This window comes from Phocoena phocoena, chromosome 4 (assembly GCF_963924675.1).
Source record: "Phocoena phocoena chromosome 4, mPhoPho1.1, whole genome shotgun sequence".
In the NCBI taxonomy this organism is placed as follows: Eukaryota; Metazoa; Chordata; class Mammalia; order Artiodactyla; family Phocoenidae; genus Phocoena; species Phocoena phocoena.
The window spans coordinates 100,039,474-100,049,633 of NC_089222.1; positions in this window are offsets into that span (position 1 = coordinate 100,039,474).

Genomic DNA, 10,160 nt, shown 5'->3' on the forward strand with positions numbered 1-10,160 from the left:
ACGTTACTTTAGGGAGAAGAACAAAGGTGAGACGTGCATTTTCTTTTCTTATTAAAGTAGGTCTCCCTTGAGAAAAGCGTCTTCATACTTGGATAGCTGTGAATACTTTTTTTTTAACATCTTTATTAGAGTATAATTGCTTTACAATGGTGTGTCAGTTTCTGCTTTATAACAAAGTGAATCAGTTATACATATGCATATGTCCCCATATCTCTTCCCTCTGAATACTTTTTAAATTTCAGTGTTTGTGATATAAATCACATGCCATCAAATGACCCCAGGGAGAAGAGCCACAGACTTGGGTGCAATTCAAAGTGAGTAATGTGTCAGGCACTGAAACAAAGTCCTCCGTCTGTGACGGACCTTCTGGTATTTGTATTAATTTTAACAACAGCCCTAGGAGGCAGCACTTGTTATTTTCCCAGTTCTCCTATCAAAAAACCCAGAGGGTTCAGAAAATTCCTATCCCTTTCCCTTTCTACAAATTGCCTTTGAAGGAACCCACACAGATTTTGTCATTTTAAAGGTGATTCCTGAGACATCAGAGTCGTGAAAGATGTTTAGGGAATTTGTCCATCTGGGCCCATTTTTCTTGAGGTTACTTTGCTCTTTTAGGTTCTCCTGAGTTTATTACCCTTCTCTTGTTCATGAGTTTCAGAATTAAAGCAGTGGTATACCTCCTCCCCTCTGGCTTTCCTAGAATTTTTGAATCTGTAACGTTATGTGCTAAGGGGAGAGGCAATCCACTGTTCTTAGGTGACATTTGTGCTTCTTCATAGTCAGTGACCAAGAAGGAACTGTTCACCCTAACCTAATTCAAATTCCACCTCCTCCTTTGGCCTGCAGTGTGACCTTGAGCAAGTGACTTAACCTCAGTATACTTCCTTTTGGCCGCCTCTACAGTGAGATAGTACAACCTATCTTCAGGGGTTGTTAGGAGGATTAAAATAGATGACAACATAGAGAATTCTCAGCACAGTGCTCATCTCAAAAGAAACATCAATCCAGGAAGTAGGAATATTAGCTGCCAGTCCTTTCCCACCATGAGTCAGCTACCCTCCATGTATCATGTCTGTTTCTCTCATTCATCCTGCAAACCAGAATAATCTCAACCTAAAAATGATGAATTGGGGTCAAGAGGTTAAGTAATGTGCCCAAGGTCATACCACCTATTTTGGAGCAGTGATTCGAATGAAAGTGCCCGAAACCAAAATCAGTTTTCTTTCCGGAATGTCATATCACTATGTAACTATCTGGTGTAAGGGCTTTTGACCTGTAAAACTTTTTTTTTTTTTTAATGCAGGATACATTATTGCATGGGCACATTATTGCAACTATGTAAAAATTTTGAATTCTTGTGGAGGGTGATAAAGAATTAAACAGGGTGAATTTGTAGCCGTCTCTGGGATAGTGTTTTTGGTAACTTTTTTGCGGGGGGAGGGATGTTTTCACAATGTAACTATAACTCAGCCTTTGTGTAGAAGATTTATTCTAATAAGGTGGGAAGGGAAGGGCCAGGACTACTGGGACATGCAGGGTCTTTTAAAGATCCCTGAAATCATAATATTTAGGCATTGTACACATAGGGCTGGCCTTGTTTGCTAGGTTTGTTTTTTGATTATGGATGGTGCAATCTTTTTGAATTAAAATGCTATTGTCTCATGGGATGTGTCCCAGGGTATCCAGGGACAGGTGAAAGCCAGGTTCCCCGCACTACCCTGGGGTACCATTCAGCACTCTGTAGAATCACAGTCTAGAGTAAGGTTCAAGAAAGTAGTATTTCTTCTTCACCCCAGTATACAGCCTGCCTTCCAAATTCTCATGCCCCGTCCCAAGTGCAGGCTTTCTTGGCATGATTGATGTAGGACTGTCTACTCCATGCAGAAGAGACCTACTTGTAGGGGTGTGCTGTCAGCAAGTCACATCAGATCATAGTAGATGAACCCCAGGACTGGAGATACCCACAAAGTGAAAAGAGGCCACTTTCGCACAATATCCCGTCATAAGTTAATAATAATTTAAAAAAAAAGTTTTCGTAACATTCTCAAATCTTGGGGTGTTCAGTTTTAAACAATATCTGACTCAGGACTGAGCTTGACCAAGCTAACCCTTTTTATATACAATCCTTCCTCCAACTCTACGTAAAGATCCTGCCAGCCCTGTCTTTATCTCCTGCAAGCAATTATTTAAACAACATGTGCAGGGCCTTCCTTGGCAGTCCAGTGGTTAAGACTCCGCACTTCCATTGCAGGGATGGGTTTAGTCCTTGGTCGGGGAACTAAGATCCCAAACACCGCGTGGTGTGGCAAAAAAAAAAAAAAAAAAAATCGAGGACATGTGCATCTCAAAAATAATAAGCCAGTGTGTAAGGAGTCTAAATCCTAACTTAGAGCTATGAGTCTGCTTACAGTGTAGAAAAACTATTGCTTTAGCAAATGGCAGTTTAGTACTTTCAAGCAGAGCCCAATCTTCTCCAAATCTCCATTCCAGAGCAAGGGCTCAGCTACACGTTTGCATATATAAATAACCATTGTGTTGTTTTCCCCAGTATTGTGAGTTCATGAAAAAGGAATTCACATCTACCAGAAAGCTTATTTGCCACTTCATAAATGATAGTGTCTCCTTATTCTCCTATTCTCCTTATTCTCCTTATTCTACTAGTCCTGTCAAGGTTTCAGAGGTCTTAGTGGCCCAGTAGTTGTCAGGAACTGCATTTACTCTCCTTCCACAAGCTGGAGAGGGAGGGAAGGGAGAAGGTGGAACTGGGGTTCAGCAAGTTCTAAGCACATGAGCATGTCAATATCTATGTGGTGGGAGCCGTAATTAAGGCAACTGATGGAAAACAATTGCAGTATTATTAAAAAGGGTTAATATCCAGAATATATATAAAGAATTCCTATGGATCAATAAAGACAACCCATTTAAAAATAGGACACAGGTCATAAGCAAGCAATTCACAGAAGAAAGACAAATAGTCCACAAACATGTGCAAAAAATTTAGTGTCTGTTTTATAATAACACTGTGTAAGAAAAACTAGACAGTAATGAGAAATCAGATTGGCAAAAACTAAAAAGATTAAAGAGTCAATTAGTGAGTTTCCAGCAAAGGTGGCAAGGAAGCTATTCAAGTAAGTGTAAAGTACTACTTCCTTTTTAGAGGGCAATTCAGTGGTTATGCTAAAGTTCCTTGACTTATCTCCCTGGAAAGCAGTTCTGGCCTCAAGCCAAGTGATCTAGGAATGAGGACCAGGAGGGAAAGGAACTGAGATCTCTTCCTGACTCCTAGTTACCCCGACAACGAAAAGAGGTTGGCCCTTCTGGTTGCTGGGTAGCTCCCTGCACAGACCGCCAGATGGTAGGACACCTCCCCGAATTGTGGGCGGGGCGAGGGGGTGGGAGCAGTGTACAAAGCTGCTGTATCTTGGAGCAGCTTGCTCAGAGCTCTTATTCAATCCTGAGAAATGTTAGAAGCCTGGACCACTGTCCCAGCTGATGTGCCACCTCACAGGAGAGAAGGGAGATGTCTCACCCTTACCATCTGTCTGTGGAGATGCTCTCCTAATTTCCAGTCCCATGACTTATAATTGAGACAAAATATCTGGGTCACTTAGAGCACTCACTTAGCGCATTAATGATACTTAACATTTTTAACAACTTTTTTCATCATAACTGGTTTATGGAGCTGAACTTATGCTACTTCACTTCATGGGAGTGTTGTTATAGGATGGATCCCTAAAAGTGGAATTGCTGGGCAAAATGTACATAAACCTACACTCAAATAATTAACTATTTTATATTTTCATGTTCAAAGCTTCATGCTTAAAAAACAAAAAGCAAAAGGCTATTTTCTATAGCACTCCTGAGGCAGAGTGCAAGGTGGAGTCATTACACTGGGCTGTGAGTGGCACAAAGGCTTCTCTGCATTTCACAAACTCCAGTCTGCTGTAAATGCGTGTACCTTTCAAATCAGTTCCATTTTTTAGAACTCCATCCTGCAGAACTAATTACACAGGAACACAAAAATATGTATGGGGATGGTCACAGCAGCATTGCCTGTAATGTTTAAAAACAGGAAAATAATGCCCACGAATAGAAAGTGACTAATTAGATTATGGTAGTATATCCTAGTAATGAATGCAACTGTTGCAAAGCTATTATAAATATGTATATATACATATACTGATATGATGACAGCTACAGTATATTGGCTTTAGAAGTTCTACATTCATAAAACACATACAGTGTGATTCATTTATATCAAGCAGAAAAATAAAGGACCACTGGTATGTGTGTATGTACTTGTGAGTACATAAGAGAAGGTCCTGAAGCCTACACACCAAAATGTTGACAGAGATTTCTTCTAGAATTATAGGGGTAGAGAAAGAAGGGGATTTTTGCTGCTTACCCTAAATCTATCTAACTTGAAGTATTTATAATGTACATGAGCAATATTTGTAATTTTTAAAAAGGCACTAACAAAGTTATTTTTATGTGTTTGGGGAAAGAGAGTAAAAAAAAAAAAATCCAAAATAAAAATGCGTCAGTGTTTAGGTACAAATTTGAACTCTCTAACTTGGCGATTCCCTACCTGTGTGCTCTTTATTCTATACAATGCATTTTTTCCAATCTGTAGACACCAAATAGAAATATCAGATGAAAACAAAACAAAACCCTTAAGCCCATGTTGAAAGAACAAGAAGAAAACCTATGTGAATCTTGTTTTTATTGTGCAGTGGAAAAAAACTAGGCATGAAAGAAGCTTGAAGAAAAAGGTTAATACATTCGAACTCATAAAAATGTAGTTTCTAAAGGCAAAACGCACCAAGAAATAAAAAGACAAGTTGGGAAAAAATACTTGCAGCACACAGCAAATTGTCACTTATTATACCAAGAGCTCTTAGGGGACCAAAAAAACCCCAAGAATTTAATAGAAAAATAGGCAAACTACATGAACAAGCAGCACTCTGAAGAGAAAAATAAACATTACTTAATTAAACAAATATGTGTACCTACTATGTGCCAGGCACTGTTCTGAGCAGGTATATAGCTGTGAAGGAAACAGACAATAATTTCTGCCCCTGTGGAGCTTACATTCTAGTAAATTTGAAGAGTCTTGACTTCACTGATCAAATTTATGTATCATTTGCACTTATTGGTAAAAATGATTATTAAAACTCAGTGTGGGGACTTCCTTGGTGGCACAGTGGATAAGACTCCGCACTCCCAATGCAGGGGACCTGGTTCCATCCCTGGTCAGGGAACTAGATCCCACACGCATGACACAACTTAAGAGTTCACATGCTGCAGCTAAGGAGCCCGCCTGCCACAACTAAGACCCCATGCAACCAAATAATAAATAAATATTTAAAAAAATATAAAAACCTTTAAAAAAAACTTAGTGTGGAGATATAAGTACTTTCCTGTGCTTTTTGTGAGAATGCAAATTGGTCAGGTGTTTTTGGAGGATATTTTAGCAAAATCAGTTATAATTTTAAACATTTATATACTTTGTTGCAGAAATTCCACTGATAGAAACTTTTGTTGTAGATATCTTTGCCTGGTTATACAAAGTTGTGTTTAAGAATTGCCATTTAGATATTGCTTATAATGGAGAGACACCATGACTCAAACAGCCATTGGTAAGGGATTGGAGTAATAGGGTTCACATATACTGTAGATTTCTGTATAGTCACTAAAACCATGAGTTAGTCCTATATCTAATGACTTGGAATAATGTCCAAGATATTATTAAATTTAAACAGCAAGTTGCTAAGCAAGTTGCCTAGTAGGATCCTGTTACTGTTAGATATACAAAAAATAGAAATAATGATATTTATAGTACAGCTTATGTTAGTACACAAACAGAAAGTATCTGATACGATACACACCAGACATGAACATTAGCTATCTCTGGAGGATGCATTCATGGGAGGACTTTCCTTTCTAAGTTATTCATTTCAGAATGTTTGATTTTCACAATAAGCGCCATTTGTAACCAAAAAAAAAAAAAAGTAGAAATTTCAAAGCATTTTATGTTTTAGGAATTTTTACATGCAGTTGCTTGGAAACATATCAAACTGAACTTTGCTTGTTGGGGAGTGGGGGGGTCTGTGGTTACTCTGTTGTAAAGGGAGGATTATACACCATTTTCATCAGAACCCTGATAGTGACAGTGTTTTAGGTTTCTATTATTCTCAACCTTTGAATTAAAAGGAACTCATCTAATTTCAAACTTGAAGGGAATTCTACATCACCAAAGAATGTTTGTAAGAGACTGACTTGTCAAGCAGAGAGACACTGGTGGGATACCAAGTTGGTTCTAGAGAGTCCCCCAGGAACCTCAGCCCCTGCATAACTAGGAACCTCTCCCAGCTTTCCGCCACCACAGCTGAAGATAAACATAGGGGATTCAAGAGGGTAGGGGAAAAAAGAAGGGCAAGGTGGAACCGCTGGATATACTAGGGTTAATTAAAGACACTTCAGCTAAAATTCGAGCCAGAACAGGCCTGTAGTGGGAGCTTTCATGATCTGCCATGCATCTCCAATTACTCCAAACAGAAAGGTCTTGCCTACTTTACTATCCAGCAGGAAGAAGAAAACTTCTCTTTGCCCAAGGCCAGCCCAGCCAATCATAAACTGTAGCAGCCCAACCCATGAAAAGCCTCCATACTTTGAACTCCCAGCTTCCTCCAATGGACTCCTTGGTTATAGTAGCCCTTCCCAATCCCCCACTCACCCTTCGCTATAAAAGCAGGTTCCCGTTCCTTGTTCTTCGGATTTGCCTATGGTCTGCCATGGTTTGTGTATACAGAATTGCAGTTCTTCTGGCTATTCCCCAAAAAACTCGTTTTTGCTTATATTATTAAAGTTGACAACTCTAGTGTGACATATTATACTCCTGCCAGATGCTAGGTGATTTTATAGACTGCATTGTTTACCACACATAGCAAACCCGTAAGCTAAATATCGTTATTCCCATTTTCCAGATAAGGAATTAAGGCTCAGAGAAATTACACAGCTTGTCCAAGGGCCCAAATCTAAACTTTGAACCCATATTAAACTCTTCACACCCATGACATAGTGCCTTTCTATTCAAGAGATGAAGAATGTGAGAAAATCAATTACATGCTACAGTGGGACATTTTGGGAAAACACAACCATGGTTAATTGAATGAGAATCTTGTGAAGGCTTAATTAGCCTTTTGTGCATGGGTATCAAAATGTCAACTGAAATGGAATTGTAGTCATTTCCAGTTTCCAAAAACCCAGAATGTTTTCTCCAGGGATATACAGAAAGTAAGTTACTGAAACCTTTCATCAGAACCCTAGCCATCATTCCTCCCAGGTCAGTCTGCTCTCTTTCACACCTGAAGTCACTTGGGGGGGCAGATCCCATTTTTAAGGTAATTATAGTAGTAGAAGCAGTAGCTATAATGGCATCAGGGTCATCACAAAGAAAACATGCTCAGCGGCTTCCTGGAAGCATGCATACCCAGTACTTCAATTCTTTATTTTTATTCCTCGCTAGGAATAGTTTACTACACTACAGGACATTATGAATAAAAGAGGACCAGTATCAGTAATGAAAACCTCTAGATACAGGAACCACTTATGAACATCTGAAGTAGAAGTAAATGAAGGGTTAAAACTGACAATTGTTTCCCAGTGATTTAAACTAGTAGTCTGTTTTACTACAGTTTTCATTTTTACTGTATCTTCTTGTCAGCTTTTTAATTTATTTTGTGTGTTCAGATTGGCAGCAGTTTTTTCAAATCCTGCTCATGACTGTTAATTATTACAAGTCTATTAACACATGGTGATATACTGACCATCCAAGCAACGGTCTGCAGTGCCTCAGAAGTGGCAAATACTGATACATTTCATCTTCACCATCACTTTAGTATTATTCCATAAAACTGTGGGTTTCTGAATCCCTGCCTAAGGGACTGAAAAGAAGCACATATAATTTTGGTTTTGCTTGGAGAGAGGGATGGGAGTAAGCAGGATTTAATTGTATGCCTCTGTGCCTATTACAAGATAAATCAATGCATTTTAACCAAGCCAAATCCTAGACGTTGGATCCCCCAAGTTTTGTGTAACTGATAAAACATTTACTGTCTATAGATTTAAAAGCTGAATACCGTTGAATCTTCCTGGGTCCGTTAACACCAAGAGTCCTGCCCCTGAGACTCTCTCAGATAAAATTCTAATCCACAGACTGGAAAGCAATAAAAATCCAATACTAAATATTTGGAAGTTGTCCCTAAATTGTACTTAACTCCAAGATGATTCATAAGTTCATTTGTACATTGCTTCAGGAAATGCGCATGTCCTTGCAGTTGTCACCCCCCTGCCCCCCCGCACTTACTCTATATCTGAGATCTCTCTGGGACCCACTCACCACTTCCACAGAGGGACTGGGGAGTCTTCCATTTCTAGCTCCGACTACTTTCTTAATTCTCAATCGTGTACTCCCAACTGCTTGCTGAGCATCCCGTCCATCAGCATTTATCAGCACCCACTGTATGCAAAGTACTTTACAAAAAGCAGAGTCTACAAATAGAAAACTGAATGTTTTAGTCTTCCACACCAACCAGCCTTTTCTCTTAACTGACTCATTATTACTGATAATGCTTGTCATCCTTGACCTCTCCTTCTTTTCTCCCATCTTACCTGAACTTCTATCCTTCATGTCATTAACACTCCACATTCAGTCATCAAATGCATATTGATTAAGTGCTTGCTATATGTCAGACACTGTTGAAGGTGCTAGGAATACAGTTTGCCGGTGAGGAAACAGGCAAAAATCCTTGCTCTCCTGGAGCTTATATTCTAATAATTAACAGTGTCCTGAAAGAGCTTTCAAACCTCATCTTGTTGAGCCCTTCATCTCCATTTCACCTGTGCTTCCCTCTCACATGGTGTTTATTTCAACACCACCACCCCCTAGCCTAGATACCCAGGGCCACCCCATAAGACATCCCACCACCTAGAGCAGCTCTCTGTGTGATCATATCCTGGAGACCCACAACTTGCTCTTTCACCTCCCAACATTAGGCAAATCTCTCCAAACTCTGCTTAGGCCTCTCTTCCCTTTCTCTCTAGAACACCCTGACTCCCAGCCCCACCCAAACAGAGAACAACAGTGGACTCCACCTTCTCTGCCTCCATCAGTCTATGCTTTTGAAAACATATTTCAGTCATCTTTTAGGGATTTGGTAACTTTTGTCTTTTTATCCTGTAACAGAAAACTCACTGAACAACAGAACACCAAAGCATGGTTACCTTCTAGAGATAGAGGAGGGATGAATATTTATAGCAGGGATTCATGGGGAAACATAAAGAGGTTTAAAAAAAATTCTTTTTTTAAAAAAAATTTATTTATTTATTTATTTTTGGCTGAGTTGGGTCTTTGTTACTAGGCGCAGGCTTTCTCTAGTTGCGGCGAGCAGGGGCTAGTGTGTTGCGGTGGGCAGGCTTCTCGCTGCTGTGGCTTCTCTTGTTGTGGAGCACGGGCTCTAGGCACGCGGGCTTCAATAGTTGTGGCACACGGGCTCAGTAGTTGTGACTCACGGGCTCTAGAGTGCAGGCTCAGTAGTTGTGGTGCATGGGCTTAGTTGCTCCATAGCATGTGGGATCTTCTTGGAGCAGGGCTCGAACCCGTGTCCCCTGCATTGGCAGGCAGATTCTTAACCACTGTGCCACCGGGGAAGCCCTAAAACAAATTCTTATTAACAGTCACCTAATAACACAAGGCAGAGTACGGCAGCCCCAAATGAATCAAAACCCTAGACAGGAGAGAGAGGTAGGTGAAGCAGAAAGAAAGTAACATTTCTTGAGCCCTAAGGAGGGACTTGGCATTCATGATCACATTTAATGATAGCAAACCTGGGAGTTAAATATTACTGAGATAGCATGAAGAGGACAAAAACAGGAACAAAACCAGATTCAAACCTAGGTCTGGGTGGGTCCTGATCCCTGGCACATGCATTCATTTGGCAGAGAGAGAGGAACCTAATGCTTTTGTCCTGAAATCCCTCAAATGACTGACATACACAGAAAAAAACTAAAGTGCACAGATATAACCTAATCCCCAAGTTTCTGAATTTTGATAAAATAGTGATCCATTTATGTCTTTAATTTTTCTTTATCTTCAAGCT